A 21,515-nucleotide genomic window follows, 5' to 3' on the forward strand; every position below is an offset into this window, starting at 1 on the left:
CAAAATGTAAGCAAATAAAGTCTCGAGAGCGAAATCCATGCATGAACAAGACCATGAAGGTCAATCAACCTTATCTGAGCAACCAGAATCAGACAATGAAAGTCTACCAAGCTCACATTATCAACAAGACGACAATGTAAGTCTACCCACTGTATGTGAGACAAGTGACGAAGAAATCACAATTCCCATACAAGATGTGCAAGATCACAGAGAGACCGACAGATCTCAGTTTGCCTGTACAAAAGAACTTGACAATCAAAGCACAAACACTCATGAGTCTAGTGAGACTGCATCAATTGAAACCTCATCTAATCTAAACTACCCACAAGAAATTGAAATCTTGAAGATTTTGACTCCAGAAGAGGAGCACCAAGAAACCAAAGATGATTCAAATGAACCAGAAATGACTCCAGAAGAGGAACACCAAGGAAGCAAAGAAGAGGAATCAAATCCACCACAAATGACTGATGTCACCAAGATCAATGCAACATCAGATCATTCTCACAATCCTCAAGAAGAAACACTCAATGAAACATCAGATACCACAAAGGACACTGACACCAATAATTTTGAGAATGACTCAAATTATCCACACGGAACAGTCATTGAGCGCACAAGAACAACAAAAACCACAAGAAGCACAACAAGAACAGCAACAAGAAGCATAATAAAGACAACAGCAGCAACAACAAGCACGACAAAAACAACAAGAACAAAAACAGAAACAAGCATGACAAAAACAACAAGAACAACAACGAAAACAACAAAGACAGAAACAACACAGAAACAACAACAAAACAATGACCTGTACAACATGGTACAACTTTGCACATGAAGGACAATGCAACAGCACACTCCAAAACAATGACAAGACTACAAACACACCATGGCCTGACAATGAATCTCACAAATTCACATTTGCTCCGAAACAAACAAGTACGCCAGCTTTCAAGGCAGATGACACAATAAATTGATACCACAAGCACAGAACAAAAGTCCACGTCAGTCAACATCAGTGGTTCGACCATTCGAACACCTTGTGATGATTTGTTGCTAACTTAAAAACAAGAACACTGATGACATTCACAAAGAAATTACAATATCAATATCACCATGTCAACAACAGAGAAAAAACTCAACCGAACAAATTCATAAAGTTTGGACTCAATTTTTTTAAATTAAGATTGGACTCAAATATTAATTGGCGTTGTATAATCATCAATATCATCACAACTTGTGCATATCATTTATCTACCTGTTTTGTACAATTTCTTTTACAAAGTACAGAAAATATGTAAAAATGAAAAAGGGGGGATGTAGTGATATGCACTGTATATTCACAAGTGGTTAATGTAAATACACTACAACTAAGTAACCACTAGATGGAGCACCAGAGGTAGATAGATAGACAAACAGGAAGTCAAGACACTCTTCACAGGAACGACAGCTGGTGAGCAGGTCACAGACAGGCAGCTCAGATGTAACAGTGTAAACGCTGGAGAAAGAACAAACTCATACAAATAGAACATAGAACATACAGTTCTATTGAGTCTGCACCAACCCACCTAAGCCCTCACTTCCACCCTATCCCCATAACCCAATAACCCCTCCTAACGTTTTTGGTCACTAAGGGCAATTTATCATGGCCAATCCACCTAACCTGCACGTCTTTGGATTGTGGGATGAAAGAGAACCACCCAGAGGAAACCCACGCATTCAGGGGAGAACGTGCAGACTCCGCACAGACAGTGACCCAGCAGGGAATCAAACCTGGGACCCAGGCGCTGTGAAGCCACAGTGCTATCTACTTGTGCTACCGTGCTGCTCGAGCATCTACTTCAACTGTAAGACTACGAGCTTTATTCATACACAAGGAATAATACAGTTAGTAGGTTCACTAGCATCTTCAAAATATCCAACAGTGTCCTCCAAGATGTCTTGCAGTACGAGACATCTTCCACAAGGATCTGGCTGGATTAGGCACATAAAAGTCAAACTGTATGCCAATCCAGATTCAATTGGCCCAATTCACCGAAATGGGAAATGTCCCATAGCAAGTGTTTTTAACCATGTTTTCTGGCGCTTGCAGTGCTGAGAAACACATGGCTATTCAATGCAACTCACGTTATATAAGGGGCTTCAGCAGGGAACACGCGGCCAAGGCCACACAAAGCCCCTGTTTTGTACACTGGGGAGCTCTGCTCATAGGAAAGGCCTAGTGTAGTGAGAGATGGGATGCCATATTTAAAAAGCGGCCCAGAGGAATTCCATCGATCAGATCCATAGCCTCCTAAGCCATCTTTTCGGGTAGTATACACTGATCTGGAGTACCTTTTAGTATTTTGTGGGTGATATCAAGGTTAATTGCGTCAAAAAATATTGTTGAATTTTTAACTCGCGTTGAGGTTTGTTTCCTTGCAAATAAAGACACCCTCAGTAAAACCTTTGAATAAGTAAACTGGTCGAAAGTACCAGTTTTATAGGTACAACATAATATATACAGAATTGCTTTATGCATATCATATTCCCCCCTTTGGAAAATGTAATTATTTACATTGATTAGATCATTTTCATAATTCAATACGATACGCATAACTATTTACATCTTTAAAGTTTTGAATCTGTCACAAATTCAGTCTTTCGGGTTTGCGTCTTAGCCTTGTTGATCTAAGTGGCTGTTGAACTTGTGACGTTAATTCATCTTCCTTTGGAGTTGTTGATGTTGTTTGTTGTTCTTCATACATCGTGGAATCTTTATCTTGTTGTTGATGTTCCATATGCTGCACTGTATGCTGTTTTAGGACCGTTGCATGTTTCTTCTGGTGGTTGCAGTACAATAGTTGGAGATTTTGGACGATTCATCGACAAAGCTCTTTGTGGATGTGTCTCCTTTGCCTCCTTTTTTTTTGAAAGAGCTGTTGTCTCTCTGTTTCTGGAGTACCAGACTCTTTCGAGGATTGGAACTGAAGAATTCTACACCATGTGCAGTTTTGCTTGCATTCCACACAGTGTGCAGTCGTTCACTCACCTCCACAGTGTGCAGTTTCGTACCACTGCTTCAATACCTCGGATGATAACGGTCTTCGGCTCTTACATTTTTTACTTCCCGTGTGCACTTCATGGATTTTGCACAGAACCACCAACCTTAATGGATTCGGAATTCCTATTCTCTTATTTCTCAGCAAAAATCCATCTGCATCACTTAACTCTGCTCTTGCGTTGTAAAAGCTTGAGCAGGATTCTCTGGGCCATCCTTCATAAAGATATTGTCTCACAATCTGCAAGACTGTGATCTTGGTATTTTGTTTGTTTATTCTGTCACAACAGATACAGAAAATCCAGCCTGTTGGTGCTTCTGTGCGCTTAACCACACCCAAAGTTGTCATCCTCTCTAGCTCAGCTTTCAATTTGGCTCGCAATGACTCAGTCATGTCGAAAATTTCAATTGGTTGGGGACCTGCTAGTGAGCAACAACACGATATGCCTATCGTACGGCTGTGCCTGCAGACCAAGGGCGGTAACATAGAGTTTGAACTACTGCTTAAACACCCACCAATTCTCATCTACATTATCAGTAATCGGAAGCTGTTGAATGCCTTGATGCCTGGGCTTTGATGTTTTACCTTGCGTTGAGCACCAATTGCCAGTAGCTTACAAGGTTAGTGGGAAAATTGGGTTTTCTTTCTTCTTCTTTAGAGTTATCTTTCATTTGTTTGAATCTTAAAAGAGTGTTTGTTCTGTCATGTGAGAGTACCTTTAAGAAATGGGGGTTTATAAATAGCTGCAGTGAATGTAGCTTTAGGAAATGGGCGTTTATCCGTTGTGGGCCGCACGGTAGCATTGTGGATAGCACAATTGCTTCACAGCTCCAAGGTCCCAGGTTCGATTCCGGCTTGGGTCACTGTCAGAGAGGATGTGCAGACTCCGCACAGTGTGTGCATGGGTTTCCTCGGGGTGCTCCGGTTTCCTCCCACAGTCCAAAATTGTGCAGGTTAGGTGGATTGGCCATGATAAAATGCCCTTAGTGTCCAAAATTGCCCTTAGTGTTGGGTGGGGTTACTGGGTTATGGGGATAGGGTGGAGGGTAGGGTGCTCTTTCCAAGAGCCTGTGCAGAATCGATGGGCCGAATGGCCTCCTTCTGCACTGTAAATTCTATGATAATCAGTGATGTAAGAGTGTGGGTGGAGCTGCGCTGTCTATCTGCTTTTTACTTTCACTTTGCGCTCCCAGCTGCAGGAGGTGTTTAGTTTTGTTTTAGATTTGAAGAAGCTGCAGTCACAGCAAGATGTGTATAAATCTCTGCAAGGTTATGAATGTTTATTTGGTGACTTCAAAGTGGTAACTGTTCTCAGTAGTGAAGTTAAACCTGATGTCTTTCTATTAAAAGGGTTCTTTTTTTCTATAGATATTGCAAGGAAAGATTAAGAGTTACTCTGAGAGTACTGTATTCTTTGGGGGATTTATTGGTGTTGATAGTTGTTAAGATGTTTACTGTGGGTTTATAAAGTGTTAACTGGTTTCATAAATAAACATTGTTTTAATTTAAAAGCAATGTAGATTTCTACACCTGCAGAGTGGGCCCGTGTGCTCCCCAGAACCACAATCTATTAAACGTTGTGGGTCAGGTGAACTCCATGAGACACATTGGGGTTCTCTAAACCCTGGCCCATAACAGTTCTCAGTAGATCGTCAGGCCTGGTCCCATGTCATGTTCTGTAAACTGGCCGATATGAATTAGCCAGATATGAACAAGAACATCTTGTTTGAATAATTTGTTATGAAATAACTGCATGGTCAAGAAACCTATAATAAATAAATAACAAACTACTAACACTAAGTAACTATTACAGAGTTTATGCAATACAAGTCTATCCACCAGCACATCTTACTCCCAACTGCCTCGAGGCACAGAGCCTCTCTGCCACCTGCTGGCTGGAGGTCGGGAATTGCTTTATGCATATCATCAGACAACCTACTCTTATATTTCTGCCAATGTGGATCTTAAACAGCCGCTAACCATGATCAGAAATCATGGTGTTTCTAATGTTCCTATGCATTTCTTAGCTGTGATCTGCTTGGACTACATTTACACAACCAGAAGAGATGGACAATCTCAGCAGTGTTTTTCAAATGTTTTTCCCTGCTACCCACTTTTACGAGTTGGCCAGCCTTCAAGACCCAAGCCAGATGACCTTTGCGACCCACCATTTTTGCTTACTTTTAATGTGACAGGTGAGCCTGCTTAGTTCTCACATGTCACTTGCTTTGTCATTCAATCTTACATTTCTGCAAAGGACTTCAGTTGACGATATAAGTTCTCGCTGCATTCTTTTTAAAAAATCAAGGTTTGTCCTCGAACTCGCAATGCTTTTGAAATAATGTCGCAGAAATTTCTTCACCCAAATAATGGGGAGAATAAGAGACAGACCACAGCGAAACATTCCCCTTAGGAGAGGGGTCAGTAGCCAGTGGACATACATTTAAGGGAAAGGGCAGTTGAGAGAGGATTTGATTAAATTTTTCCACCCAGAGGGTGGTGGGAATCTGAAGTCACTGCCTAAAGGGTGGCAGAGACAGGACCCCGCAACATTTAAGAATAATTCAGATGCGACTTACATACAAGGCGATGGATCAGGTGCTGGAAAATGGGATTGGAATCAATAGGTGTTTTATGGGGAAACCAGACAAATATGAGGACGGGATGGTTTCAATGACTCGAGTTGACTATAACATCAATATAATCTGGTTAGGCGGTTTCTGTGCCAAACATTCAATTATATGAATTGATATATCAATTTATTCTTCCACGCTGGGGAAATTGGTTGGCGGGGGAAGGTGGTGCAAGGGAGCAGTGAGAAATCAAAAAAGAAAAAAACAAAACCGAATGAAAATCTAGGAAAGAATGTAAGCGGGAATCAAGAATGGGAAAGAATGGAGAAGGACTTATTTTCCATCCTTCAATAGTGTGCCTTAATTTTAACCAAGCTCCTAATCAGGGCAGCATGGTAGCATGGTGGTTAGCATAAATGCTTCACAGCTCCAGGGTCCCAGGTTCGGTTCCCGGCTGGGTCACTGTCTGTGCGGAGTCTGCACGTCCTCCCCCTGTGTGCGTGGGTTTCCTCCGGGTGCTCCGGTTTCCTCCCACAGTCCAAAGATGTGCGGGTTAGGTGGATTGGCCATGCTAAATTGCCCGTAGTGTCCTAAAAAGTAAGGTTGGGGGGGGTTTGTTGGGTTACGGGTATAGGGTGTATACGTGGGTTTGAGTAGGGTGATCATTGCTCGGCACAACATCGAGGGCCGAAGGGCCTGTTCTGTGCTGTACTTCTATGTTCTATGTTCAGCATCTTCAAATACTTGCTTAAAATTCAGATGCACCCATTACATCTATTGGTTTCTCAAAGAATTCCAAATGAATATTAATTTTATCCTACATTATGGCCTTCGCAGCCTTCAACACGTCATTGAGGAAGACGAACATCTTGGCAAGGCCATTCTCACACCCCCACTACCTGCCTTCAAACAACTGCGCAACCTCAAACAGACCATTGTTTGCAACAAACTACCCAGCTTTCAGAACAGCGACCACGATACCACATAACCCTGCCATGGCAACCTCTGCAAGACGTGCCAGATCGACATGGGTACTACCATTACACACAAGAACACCACCCACCAGGTCCGTGGTACATACTCGTCCGACTCGGCCAGCCTGGTCTATCTCATACGCTACAGGAAAGTATGTCCCGAGGAGTGGTATATTGGCGAGACCATGCAGACGCTGCAACAACGGGTGAACGGACATTGCGCGACCATCGCCAGGCAGGAATGTTCCCTTTCTCAGTCGGGGACCACTTCAGCAGTCAAGGGCATTCGGTCTCTGATCTTCAGGTAAGCGTTCTCCAAGGCGGCCTTCAAGACCTGCGACAACGCAGAATCAACGAGCAGAAACTGATAGCCAAGTTCCGCACACATGAGTACGGCCTCAACTGGACCTTGGATTCATGTCACATTACATTCACCCCCCCACCATCTGGCCTGGGCTTGCAAAATCCTACCAACTGTCCTGGCTTGAGATAATTCACACCTCTTTAACCTGTGATTATCCCTCTCTCCAGTGGCACTGTCTGGACCTGTAAATACTTCATTACCTGTGAAGACTTGCATTCAAAGTATCACCTTGCATCATTGAAGTTGTCCATATATATGTTTGTGGAACCCATCTCTTCATTCACCTGATGAAGGAGCTGCGCTCCGAAAACTGATTCGAAACAAACCTGTTGAACTTTAACCTGGTGTTGTAAGACTTCTTACTACGGCCTTTTGGTTATCCACCCCCTGAAGGCGGAGCTCAGATACTTATTCAGTTTTTCTACTTGCCCTTAGTCTCTACCGGAAGCTGTTTTGAGGTTGAACAGTCATCACAATATCTTTCCCATCATCCTGCTACTGATGAACTAAAGAAAGCTTTTCCATTTCCATTCCTGTTTTGTTGCCCAGCAACAACTGCTCCCCAATCTGCTTTACATTTTATTAGCTTTTAATAGCTGTCCTACAAATTCTTAATGTCCTGTCTTTGGTTAATTAAGTGGCCTGTTTAAGGGCAGCACGGTGGCCTAGTGGTTAGCACAACCACCTCACAGCGCTGAGGTACCAGGTTCGATCCCGGCTCTGGGTCACTGTCCGTGTGGAGTTTGCACATTCTCCCCGTGTCTGCGTGGGGTTCGCCCCCACAACCCAAAAATGTGCAGAGTAGGTGGATTGGCCACGCTAAAAATTGCCCCTTAATTGGAAAAAATAATTGGCTAATCTAAATTAAAAAAAAAAAAATTAAGTGGCCTGTTTGTACTGACTTTTGTTGGAAGTTTCACATTTGATGCAATATTCTGATGTATGCAATTTTCACTGTTTTCATTTTCCCTTATTGGGAATTATTCTTTTGATTTCCCTACGCAAACGTTACCATTACTGATTAAGAACACAATTTGTGACAGCAATTGTTAGAGTAGCCTAACTGAGTAGCAACCTTTAAACAAATTACCTTTGTGATAACTATATTCTCCCCTTTCATTCATAATTTTACCAATGGTTAAGAAAGGACATCAGCCTAATTTGTCAAGAGGTTTGCTCACAATGGTTAAATTGCAAGTCTTTGGCTCATTTCACAAGACTGCAACTGGCAGTGATGTACTACCCTGAAACAATGAACAAAATCAACTGATCACTACTTGAAAACTTCATTCAGTATTGGTCAGAAATCAAGATCACATCTGAAGAGTTAACAGCCAATTAAAAAAAATGTAGCCATCAGAGTGCAAAACAACAAGTTTGATCATTGACACATTTCCCCATTGATAAGTTTCATGGGCAAGATAAATCACAAAACCACAGGGCGGCGCAGTGGCACAGTGGCTAGCACTTCTGCCTCACGGCACGACCCAGGTTCGATCCCGGCCCTGGATTACTGTCCATGTGGAGTTTGCACATTCTCCCAGCCCAAAGATGTGCAGGGTAGGTAGATTGGCTGTGCTAAATTGCCCTTTTAATTGGAAAGAAAATGAACTGGGTACTTTAAAATTAAGAAAAATACAAACCTTTCAACTAGCAGGTAGATCACTTCCCAAACAACAATTCAATTTGACCTCCTTCTTCCCCCTCCTATACCATATCAATTCTCCATTGAAGCTGCTCAAAAGATCAGGAAGATGAATTGCAGAAAAAATGTCAGTGTTACAAATACAGTAATTGTCAAAGTAAAACCAAGAGTTATTCAGAGCCAATGTATTACTTGATTCATAAAATTAAATCCTGCTTCATGTACAAGTCAAATGGTTTCAAAGAGCTGGAAAAGATGAAAATAGCCCCTCTGCAACACTGCAAAACCACAACAATAGGCTTGCATGCAAAAATGAGCCCAAATTTGAAGCGAGAAACAACAGCTGTGGAAAGGATCAGTCAGATAATCATTTAGCAGTCTTGGGTTTTATTAGATGCTTTTTTGGCATCTTTAAATTTTATTTGCTGCACTTGCATTTCAAATCTCATTGGTGAAAGGAATTTAAAGCAAATCTACCAAAGTTACAACTTTGAGACTCCCGAGACCCCTGAATAATTAACTTTTCTGCTCTCTCACAATGCAAACTCTACAACAGTGAGGGTGAATGGGGAACTCTTTCTTATATCCTAGCCCACTGAAGAAAGCCATAAATGGTGCACCTGGCAGGAGACAATGTACCCTCTCAACTGCCCTCCGAAAAAGGCTGAGCAGCCACTCAGTTGTCAAGGCAGCAGCAGTTCACCAGGCCCTTCCCAAAGGCAGTTAAGTTAGCTGTGAGCAATAAATGCTAGCTTTACCAACAACACCCGCAGTCAAATGAAGGGATAAAGCAAATTCTCACTGCGCTCAATCGTTTTCCTGTGTTTAAGGCAGCACCTGCTGTTAAGACATTCTGTAAACTGCCTGCATTGCTGATCCATTCATTGTTCCACATTAGTGCATATACAGTAACATGAACATATAATCAAAGAGAATTGTAAATCACTTGGGAAGTGCGGTAATCATTGCACAAAAGCCCCCTCAATAATGTATACATGCGAGATAAACTTCATAACGATTATGATGTTTATCACCTTAGCGATCTGCCGAGACCCAGGTAGTCAATCTGGGACCAGGGTAGGGGTTCATCCTAGCAAGGCATTTTCAAACTGGGGGTGGTCGTGACCCGCAGTTGGGTCGCGGAGCCGTCCATCACGACATTCCCGATCGCATGAATTCCCGCGCAACAGCCAGCTTTTAACAATGCTGGCTGCGAGCGGTTTTTGAAAATGACGGCTGCGACCAGATTTTAAAAATGCGGGCGCACTGCGCATGCGTGCCCGCTCATCAGTGTGCAGAACCCAGCGAGAAGCACCGCCTCTTCCCGACATTAGCCCGCTGAAGCAGGAAAATATTTTTTTTTTAAATTCAATGTAATCTTCTTGCCTGAACGTTGACGCCATTTATGTTTTGGGAATGATTGCGATTCCTCCATTTTGTCAGTAGCAAACATGTTAAAATTTAAATGGATTGTTTTATTATAAGGAAGAGAAGACCAGAGACACAAACGAGCCAGGATCTCAAAACTAAACCTGCTGGAGAGAGTGGCTCAGAAGAATCCACAGCAGGACAAAGAAGTGCTGGTGTGAACTGCAGTGCCTCTGCTGAACAGCCGATTAAGAAGCTGAAATCAGGCACAAAACAGTATTAAGATGATTTTTTAAGGAATTAATTTCTTAATTTTGCCAATGCAAATCAGGATGCAAGCCCCATGTGTGTTATATGCAGGTAAGTGCTGGCAAATGAAAGTTTAAAATTCTTAAAACTTCAAAGTCTTTTGAAGACTTAGCATGGCGAGTAGAGGACAAACCTCTGGATTTTTTTCAAAGGATGCAACAAGAACTTAAATTGTAGGGCAGCACAGTGGCTAGCATTGCTGCCTACGGCGCTGAGGACCCCGGTTCGAATCCCGGCCCTGGGTCACTGTCCGTGTGGAGTTTGCACATTCTCCCCGTGTCTGCATGGGTTTCACCCCCACAACCCAAAGATGTGCAGGATAGGTAGAATGGCCACGCTAAATTGCCCCTTAATTGGAAAAAATAATTGGGTACTCTAAAATTTAAAAAAAAAGAACTGAAATTGTCAGCTGAGGGCCTCAGCAGAAATGGTATATTGAACGACAAAAGTACAATTAGCCTCTTACATGATAGCTTACCGTGTAGCTAAAGAGAAAATGCCCCACACTATAGCAGAGAGATTAATTCTCCCTGCAGCATTAGATATAATTTGTACGGTCATAGATGAGAGGTTCGTTGAAAAAGTGAAACGCATCACTTAGTGACATCACAGTGGCTTGCCAAATTTGTGATATTACTGAGAATTTAGAAGCCCAGCTTATTTCTCATTTAAAATCAGCGCAGGAGTTCTCAATACAACTGGATGAAAGTACAGATGTTTCAAATTATGCAACCTTGCTAGTTTGCATTCGGCATGTTTGGCACAATGAATTTGTTGAGGATTTGCTGTGCTACCTGACTTCACCAACCTACACGACTGGCACAGAGATTTTTGAAGCATTGAATACTTTTGTGGTTGGAAAGTGCGGGCTCGACTGGGTTCTTTGCAGAGGAATTACAAGTGATGGAGCAGCCAACATGACTGGGAAAAACAGCAGAGTAAGGATTAAGGAGGCAGCTGGTCAGGACATTGTTTGGAATCATTGTTTTATTCATTATCATGAATTGGTGAAAAACAACTACCACCCAAAGCCATCGATAATATTGCAGCAATTTAAGTTTAATTCAACCAGGTGAGCCCCTGGGGAAACTACTGCACTAATACCAAGTTAAGACACATCAAGGGCAGCATGGTAACGCAGTGGATGGCACTACTGCCTCACGGCGCCGAGGTCCCAGGTTCGATCCCGGCTCCAGGTCACTGACCGACATTCTCCCCGTGTTTGCATGGTTTTGACCCCACAACCCAAAGATGTGCAAGATAGGTGGATTGGCCACGTTAAATTATCCCTTAATTGTGTACTCAAAATTTATTTTTTTAAAAGTTAAGACACTTCAGAGCCACCCTCAACAATATCCTGCTGGACAGTTTAGTATGTGGAGTAAATAATAATAATCTTTATTGACACAAGTAAGCTTACATTAACACTGCAATGAAGTTACTGTGAAAAGCCCCTAGTCGCCACATTCCGGTGCCTGTTCAGAGGAAGAATTCAGAATGTCCAAATTACCTAACAGCATGTCTTTCGGGACTGTGGGAGGAAACCAGAACACCCGGAAGAAACCCATGCAGACAAGGGAAGAAGTGTAGACTCCGCACAGACAGTGACCCAAGCCGGGAATCAAACCTGGGACCCTGGCGCTGTAAATCCATAGTGCGAACCACTGTGCTACCGTACTGCTGCGGTAACATAATGAGGCCTTCCAAAGGAAGCTAATCACAGAGGCAGATATAAATAGTAAGAAGGTGCTGGAGATAGCTTTGGCGATGGAGACAGCCAAAAAGGGTGCACAGGAGCTTCAGAGGGTACAAAATGGCACGGTCTTCCAGTTCGGGATGGAACTTCCGGTTAGTAGCGGTGCCAAAAATGAAGATATAATTATAAAACAGAAAGCAAACAGTCTCAAAAGTGTGAGAAGATTTTAAAGTGCCAATCAATCGGCCTAGGACTGAAGTAGTGTGTTTCTGGGGCATAAGAAATCACTCCCCTGAAGCCTGCCAGTATAAAAAGAGGCAGGATGTTTTTTTCTGCCCAGGAAAGGTCCCTTATGGCACCAATGTAAAAGTAAGTCATCGCATTTGCATTATATGGAAGAATCCTGTACTACGGTTTTAAATGTTCACTCAAGCGGGCAAAGTAGTCCCATCACAGTGATGCTTTTGGTGGTAGGCTCTTAAAGATAGAAGTTGACACGGGAGCTTCTGCCACGATGATAGGAAAAAACACATTGATATTTACAAGGTGTCCCGCCATTGGTTTGAGGGGTACTGTAGCAAAAACTAACTTCCACAGGAGAAACCATCATGATAAATGGTACTGCCTCATAGAATTTAGAGTGCAGAAGGAGGCCATTCAGCCCATCGAGTCTGCACCGCCTCTTGAAAGGAGCACCCTACCCAAGGTCCACACCTCCACCCTATCCTCATAACCCCATAACCCAGTAACCCCACCCAACACTAAGGGCAATTTTGGACACATGGGGCAATTTAGCATGGCCAATCCACCTAACCTGCACATCTTTGGACTGTGGGAGGAAACCGGAGGACCCAGAGGAAACCCACGCACACACGGGGAGAATGTGCAGACGCCGCACAGACAGTGACCCAAGCCGGGAATCGAACATGCGACCCTGGCACTGTGAAGCAATTGTGCTAGCCACAATGCTACCGTGCTGCCCTTACAGTACCTGTAAGCTATCAGCAGCAGTCCACTCAGCTCCCAATAATAAGTGTCAGGCCAAGTCGTTCGGGTTCACAGTAATCAAGATCAACTGGATGAAGTTCTTCCAAGCACGGGAAGAGAGGCTGCCTGAGTTTTGTTTTGTTTCTTAAATGAATGCTAGAAGTCGTTCAGCAGTTGAAGGATGGTTTATTGTGCTCCACAATAAATTACTTTGTTAGGTTTTACTTATAGAATGGCACTTGTAAAGATACTGCTTTTCTATGCTCTGCAACTAGGCCTAACCACACTTGCAGCCCTAAGCTCAACTTCCGTCCCTGTCCTGCTCCCATGTCTCTCCAGCCAAAGTGAGCGAGGGCGGGCCTTCGGCGTCACTCTTATATGTCCCCGTGCTGCCCCCTGGTGGTGCTTCCATTTCCCATCAGCCCCTTCTGTACACACTCAGGCAAGGATCACTACAAGTTTTAATGAAGTAGTATGAGAATGTTTTTCACGACAAGTTAGGTAAAATAAAGGATCTTCAGGTGAAGATCTATGTAGATCCAGAGGCCACCCCTTTTTAAAAACAAAAAAAGGAACAAGACCAGTACCATATGACTTAGGAGAAAGGTTGGACACAGAATTGAAGACATTGCAAGAACTGGGGATTATCCACCCAATTCAATTCATGGAGTGGGCAGCATCTATAGTCCCAATGATAAAGCCTGACAAGACCATCCACATCTGCGGAGACTTCAAATTAACACATAGTTAATTAAGTTGCCAAGTTAGATAAGTATTCAATCCCCAAGATTGAAGACTTGTACGCAACACTGGCTGGAGGTCAGTCTCATGCAAAGCTAGATATGAGCCACACACATCAGTAACTTGAGTTAGACGAGGCTTTTCAAGATTATGTTACAATAAACACACACAAAGGATCTTTTTGATAGATGCAGTTACCTTTTATTAGTGGGTCGTTAGCAGGTGCTGTTTTCCAGAAGAAAATAGAAAGTCTATTATAAGGAGTGCTGCAAATAGAAATACATCTGGATTATGTTTTAATACCTGGATCATCAGAAGCTTAGCACCAAGCTAAGTTAGAGGAGGTGCTGAAGAAAATTCAAGAGGCTGGAGTATGCGTTAGGGAGCAAAAGTGTACTTTTTAAGTCAGAGGTCACCTATCTGGGGTATCACGCAAATACACAAGGATTGGGCTGCACAGTGACACAGTAGTTAGCACTTCTGTCTCATGGTTCCGAGGAACCGGGTTCTATCCCGGCCCTGGGTCACTGTCAGTGTGAAGTTTGCACATTCTCCCAATGTCTGCGTGGGTCTCATCCCCATAACTCAAAAGATGTGCAGTGTAGGTGGACTGGCCACGTGAAATTGCCCCTCAATTGGAAAAAAAAATGAATTGTGGACTTTAAATTTTTTTTTAAATATACACCAGAAAGGATTACACCCCATGGAAGAAAAAGGTCACAGCGATAGATGCTGCACTGGCTCCCAGACACACAATAGGAATGGTGAATTACTAGGGGCCAGTGAGCCAGTTTCTGAAGGGATTAAACTATACTATATTCAAAAGGATTAATTAAGTTGCAACGGTGGCATCATACTTTGGGAGCCAGAGTAGCCATCCCGACAACAGAATGTGAGTTGCTCCTGGCAAAATTCCATGATGCCCATCTGGGCATATTGTGGTAATATAATCAGGGCCTAGTTTTAAGGCCAATTAAATTGGATATCCTAAATTAAAGAATTGGGCACTTTAAATTAAAACCACAGTCCGCTCCAGCAAGAAGCCTGCAGAATCCAAAAAATAGAACTAAAAGGCAGGCTGCCGGGAAATGTCTGAAGCAGTTCCTGATACCCCATCAAGAGATGAATGCTCCTCCTTAAAATGCATTGGCCCATTGTCCACAGTTCCTAATAACCCATCAAGCAATCATCTCTTCTCTGAGGGAAGAATCAGGTGCCCTGTCAATAGGTCATCAACCAGATCATTGGGCATTGAGACCCTGCCTCCTGCGACTCAGTGGCGTGCAGAGGGGAGGGGCGACGGTGCGCTGGCCCCGGGCATCCATTGGATGGGAGCAGCAGCGTGAAGAGAACAGAGCGCGCCTGTGCACCGCGGTCGGCCGGAGCTTGCCTGCGCACCGCGGTTGGCCGGAGCACACCTGCGCACGGCGGTCGCCGCTGGTGAAGAGGCGGCTTTGCACTCGGTGGCTGGAGCATGAACAAAAAGGGCGCGAATTCTCCCGAATCGACGGCAATCAATGCCACCATGGGTGAGTTTTATTTATTCTTTATCTTTAGATCCATTTTTAAACTCTTCTCTGCACCCTCTCTATAGTTGTCAACTTACTAAACTGTCGTGCCCAGAATTTGACATTTGGGCCAGGGGCACCCATTTGGGACAGAACCAGTATTTTATAAAGATTCATCATGGCCTCTTAACTTTTGCCCTCTTACCCTTTATACTTAAAGCCCAGGGTCCTATAAATGGGAGATTCTCAGAGACAGGGGCAGCACGGTAGCATGGTGGTTAGCATAAATGCTTCACAGCTCCAGGGTCCCAGGTTCGGTTCCCGGCTGGGTCACTGTCTGTGCGGAGTCTGCACGTCCTCCCAGTGTATGCGTGGGTTTCCTCCAGGTGCTCCGGTTTCCTCCCACAGTCCAAAGATGTGCGGGTTAGGTGGATTGGCCATGCTAAATTGCCCGTAGTGTCCTAAAAGGTAAGGTTTGGGGGGGGGGGGGGGGGGGGGGGGGGGGGTTGTTGGGTTACAGGTGTAGGGTGTATACGTGGGTTTGAGTAGGGTGATCATTGCTCAGCACAACATCGAGGGCCGAAGGGCCTGTCCTGTGCTGTACTGTTCTATGTTCTACTTGACTGCAAGCTGCTGGAGCTCGGATCTTGAACAGAGCTTTTATATCTGGATTTGGGGACCCTTTATGCACTGGCATAGTGCAAAAACAGGCCCCACATGACCAGGGTTTTGTGAAGAAGAAGGGATCTGGAAATGTGTCGACTGTGAAAATTATATTTGTGGAAATTGGGTGAAGTAATGCCGGTGTTTGATGAGACTTGGTGCTAAAGCTTTAGAGAAATGAAGATGGAATTTGATTTGAAGAAGTTCAACGTTTTGAAGGATATTGTGGCTGAAATGAATGCGATACGTGCTGAATGGGCTGACTGAGAAATGTGTGAGATATGTCTTTGTATCTGCTATGTGTAATTTATCTGTCATATTATTGCAATTTTCCTGTTAATTCATGTTTAATTTACGTTGATTTTGGTGTGATTGCTAATATAAAAAAGTGAAGTCTTGTATATTGGTCTTAGTTGGGTTGTTTGTAGTTTATTTCCACAAGGGTCATAACAGTATTTCCATGACGTTGCTGCTCTTATCCTTCTTCATGGGGGTTGCAGAGGAGGGAGGCACAACTTTCGAGACATAACATCTCACCCATTGCTGCAAAGCAAAATGACTGAAGAAGAGAACAATATCCCTAGAATCCCAGCGCTAAGGGGAAATTGACTAACTCTTACAGCGCAATTTAACCTCAGGCAGCCGTCCTATACCTTAGAGATGACAAAGATAAAGAGGTCAGTGAATAGCTCTAGAACGGGTGCAACTACGTTTTTTATAGGTTTTTTGGTGATATTTAATGAAATATTTACGTGGGGCTTTTGGGCATACAATCAAGATTTGCCCCGGGCATCACCAGACCTCTGCACGCCACTGCTGCGACTCCATTGGCTGAAGGCCAAGGGCAGGTGGAAAAGGTGGTAGGTGGCGACAGGAAGATAAAAATAGGCATTCAGGACATCTAGGAAGCGAAGCCTTGAAGCAGAGACTCAAGATTTTTGGGGGGGGGGGGGGGGGGGGGGGGGGTGACCAGGAGCACACCAGACCAGGAAGGAAAGAAGCAGGTAAGCGAGCAACAGCAGCGACAATCATCTTCGCAAAGAGGAACCAGAGGGACTTGGGGATCAGATCTACGGCATACCAAACCACCTTTGCGTGTCTACTCGAATCCTGGGTGTTTCTTGTATGGATAGTGGGTAATTTACGGGTTAATTATATTTAATTAAGTGTGTTGTTTTGCTCATAAAAAAAGACACCTGGTAAACTTTGATAAAAGAGCTGAATTGAACAGATACAACAATATCTTAGATGAAGATGCTCATCTGAGTTACATATGGTGGCCTGGTATAGATGCCAACATTGCATTTGGCAGGGCAGCACAGTGGCCTAGTGGTTAGCACAACTACCTCACGGCGCTGAGGTCCCAGGTTCGATCCCGGCTCTGGGTCACTGTCCGTGTGGAGTTTGCACATTCTCCCAGTGTCTGCGTGGGTTGCGCCCCCACAACCCATAAATGTGCAGATTAGGTGGATTGGCCACACTAAAATTGCCCCTTAATTGGAAAAAATAATTGGGTAATCTAAATTTATTTAAAAAAAGAAAAAAAACAAAACATTGCATTTGATGAAGCACTGAACAGTGCTGATTGCAACATTTTCCTGTTATATTCCCACTGTACCCTTGGGAATGACTGAACCAGCCATGGGTGCGGTTGTGCCCAACAATGGCCCGATGGTTTTGCTCCTTGTTGATGCCCAAAGTGGATGGAAGTGTTTGAAGCAAAGGCCACAACATAGTTTGCCACAATTGAGAAATTGTATATTTTTTGACCCACAGGGTACCTTAAGTCAACAGTGTTGGACAATGGAACAGCTTTCACAAGTGCCAAGTTAAAAAATGTCACCTCCTTGAAAGGTATCAAGCACATCAGGACTGCACCTTAACACCCAGCATCTAATCCAGTGGCTGAACAAGCAGTCCAAATCTTAAGGCAGGCCTGAAGAAAGAGTCAAGCGTTACCCTGGAGACCAAAATCTCACGATTCCTTCTAAGCAAGCATGGGTTTCTGTACCAGATAAATCTGCACTCGAAACGTTAGCTCTTTTCTCTCCCTCCAGATGCTGCCAGACCTGCTGAGATTTTCCAGCATTTTCTTTTTGGTTTCAGATTCCAGCATCCGCAGTAATTTGCTTTTATTCACCTGAACATTGCCTGGGGCTAACATCAGAGTTCAGGATGGGCACAGCCTGCAACCTTGGAACATCACAGTGGATCTTCCAGGTTTGGCATCTCGCATTTCCACGTTCTAACCTGAATGTTCCTCGAGATTCATCTTCATTTCCAGGAGGATAACCTTCTGTGGTGATATGATTTGCATAGCTGTCTGCCATTGGGGCAGAACACCGGCTTACCATTGGCCCTGGTCGGTCATGTGCCTCTCGACCGATTGGTTGAGACCAGTCATGTGACAGCTCTCCGATTGGTCGAGAGGCTGAGTTAACCACGCCTCCTTGCCGAGGTATAAATAGTCAAACGCCCGGCGGTCATCCATTTTATTGTAGACAACCGCAGGGCTAAGTTCTAGTTTATTAAAGCCTAACTTTTGTAAAGCAACTCGTTTCTCATGCAATTGATGGCTCATCACCTTCTTTCTTCAATAGTGAGTCACTAATGTTGACAGACTTTTCAACATGGCACCCGGACACAATGGCGGACAATGCACCAATATGGAATTCGGAGTAAACATCCAGGTGCATAATTGAGAAGGCAGAGGGCAGAAGATTGCAGTGCTTTCTTGCCAGCCGGCGCAGCAGGAAATACTCCACGGGGGCTGTTTAGCACAGGGCTAAATTGCTGGCTTTGAAAGCAGACCAAGGCAGGCCAGCAGTACAGTTCAATTCCCGTACCAGTCTCCCCGAACAGGCGCCGGAATGTGGCTTTTCACAGTGACTTCATTTCATAGAATTTACAATGCAGGAGGCCATTCAGCCCATCGAGTCTGCACCGGCTCTTGGAAAGAGCACCCTACCCAAGGTCAACACCTCCACCCTATCCCCATAACCCAGTAACCCCACCCAACACTACGGGCAATTTTGGACACTCAGGGCAATTTATCATGGCCAATCCGCCTAACCTGCATATCTTTGGACTGTGGGAGGAAACCGGAGCACCCGGAGGAAACCCACGCACACACGGGAAGGATATGCAGACTCCGCACAGTGACCCAAGCCGGAATCGAACCTGGGACCCTGGAGCAGTGAAGCGATTGTGCTATCCACAATGCTACCGTGCTGCCCGTGCCTACTTGTGACAATAAGCGATTTTCATTTCACATTCCTTCCTCTGTCACAGCAGTGAAGCTACAACACAGGACTACTTGTATGCAAAACAGCATAAGCAGCAAGTAATAGACAGAGCTAAGCAATTCCACAACAAATTCATCAGATCCTAGCTCTGCAGTCCTGCCACATCCAGCCATGAATGGTGGTGGGCAATTGAACAACTCACTGGAGGAGGAGGGTCCACAAATATCCCCATCCTCAATGATGGAGGAGGGCAGCACAAATGTGCAAAAGACAAGGCTGAGGCATTCGCAACAATCTTCAGCCAAAAGCGCCAAGTGGATGATCGATCTTGGTTTCCTCCGGAGGTCCCCAGCAGCATAGATGTCAGTCTTCTGCCAATACGATTCACTCCATATGATATGAAGAAATGGCTGAAGACACTGGATACTATGGGCCCTGACAATATCCTGGCAATAGTAGTGAAGATTTTGCCCCAGAACTTGCCGCACCCATGGTCAAGCTGTTCCAGTACAGCTACAATAATGGCATCTACCCGGCAATGTGGAAAATTATCCAGGTGTGTCCTAGAACAGGCATTTTCAAAGTGGGGGTCGCGAGCCGCAGGTGGGTCACGGGCGGTGTCTGGAGGGTTGCAGAACCGTCCATTGCGGTGCCCCGATTGCGCAAATTCACGGGCAACAGCCGCTTTTAACAATGCCGGCTTCGAGCGGCCTTCAGAAAGGCCACGGCCATATATTTTTTTTTAAATGCGTCTGCACTGCACCTGCATGCCCGTTCATCGATGCGCACCGATGAGTGCGGTCAATTTTTAAAATATAGTCGCGGCTTTTTTGAAGGCCATTCGCAGCCGGCATTGTTAAAAGCTGGCTGCTGCGGCTCTTCCACAGATTTGCACAATCAGAGTCACAGAAGATTTAACATTTTATGTAATCTTCCTGCCTGAATGGTGGCAGAGAGCATCAAATGCTTTGGACGTGATTCCTCCATTTTGTCAGCAGCAAACAAGGCAAGAGAAAACGGTGGGTCGCAAAGGTTGGCCGGCGTGGGCCACGAAGGTCGGTTGGTTGGTAAAAATGGGTCACGAGAAAAAAAAAGTTTGAAAAACACGGTCCTAGAATAAAAAACAAAACAGCGCAGGAACAGGCCCTTCGGATCTCCAAGCCTGTACCGGTCATGTTATCAACCTTGACCTTCAACACTTCCTTGTGCCGTATCTTTCTATACCCATCCTATCCATGTGTTTGTCAAGATGCCTTTTCAATGCTGTTAATGTATCTGCTTCCATAACCTCCCCTGGCAACGTGTTTCAGGCACTCACCTGCGTAAAAAACCTGCCTCGCACATCTCCTCTAAACATAACGTTGCCCCACGGACCGTATACCTATACCCCCTGATGACTAACCCCTCCACCCTGGTAAAGAGTGCCTGCCCGTTCTGAACACAAGAAACAGAACAAATCCAACCCAGCCCAATCAGCAAAGTGAGGGAAGGAGTCACCAACAGTGCTATCAAGGGGCAATTACTCAGCAATAACCTGCTCACAGTCACTCAGTACTTGAACTCATTACAGTCTTGGTTCAAACGTGGACAAAATAGCTCAATGCCAGAGGTGAGGTGAGAGCGACTGCCCTTGACATCAAGGAAGCATTTGACCAAGCATAGCAGCAAGGAGCCCTAGCTAAACTGGAGTCAATGGGAATCAGGAGGAAAGCTCTCCAATGGTTGGAGTCACACCTGGCACAAAGGAAGATGGTTCTGGTGGTTGGAGGTCAATGATCTCAGCTCCAGAGCATCACTGCAAGTGTTCCTCAGTGTTGTGGAAGTGGGATGTTGGCAGATGACTGCACAACGTTCAGTACCATCCGCAAATCCTCAAATAATGAAGCAGTTCATGTCCAAATGCAGCAAGACCTGGACAATATCCAGGGTTGGGCTGACAAGTGACAAGTGACATTCGTGCTACACAAGTGCCAGGCAATGACCATCTCCTACAAGAGAGGATCTAGCCACTGCCCCTGAATCCCCACAATCAACATCCTGGGGGTTACCATTGATCAGAAACTGAACTGGACTACCCACATTAATACTGTGTCTACCAGGGCAGGTCAAAGGCTCGGAATCTAATGGCGGATAACTCACCTCCTGACCCCCCAAAGCCATCCACCATCTACAAGGCACATGTCAGGAGTGTAATGGAATACTCTCCACCTGTCTGGATGAGTGCAACCCCCAACAACACTCAAGAAGCTCAACACCTTCCACGGCAAAGCAGCTCACTTGATTGCTCCCCCTTCCACAAACATTCAAACCCACAAACAGTGGCAGCCATGTGTGCCACCTACAAGATGCACTGCAAGGTTCCTCAGACAACACTTCCCAAACCCACGATCACGACCATCTAGAA

At 44.6% G+C, this 21,515-nt stretch overlaps 1 protein-coding gene across 1 annotated transcript in view; it reads right to left on the reverse strand.

Moving 5' to 3' along the window:
- The window catches only part of me1 (malic enzyme 1, NADP(+)-dependent, cytosolic), a 795,738-nt gene that overhangs the window by 618,927 nt on the left and 155,296 nt on the right, over positions 1-21,515 (reverse strand).

This window comes from Scyliorhinus canicula, chromosome 6 (genome assembly GCF_902713615.1).
Source record: "Scyliorhinus canicula chromosome 6, sScyCan1.1, whole genome shotgun sequence".
Classification (NCBI taxonomy): domain Eukaryota; kingdom Metazoa; phylum Chordata; class Chondrichthyes; order Carcharhiniformes; family Scyliorhinidae; genus Scyliorhinus; species Scyliorhinus canicula.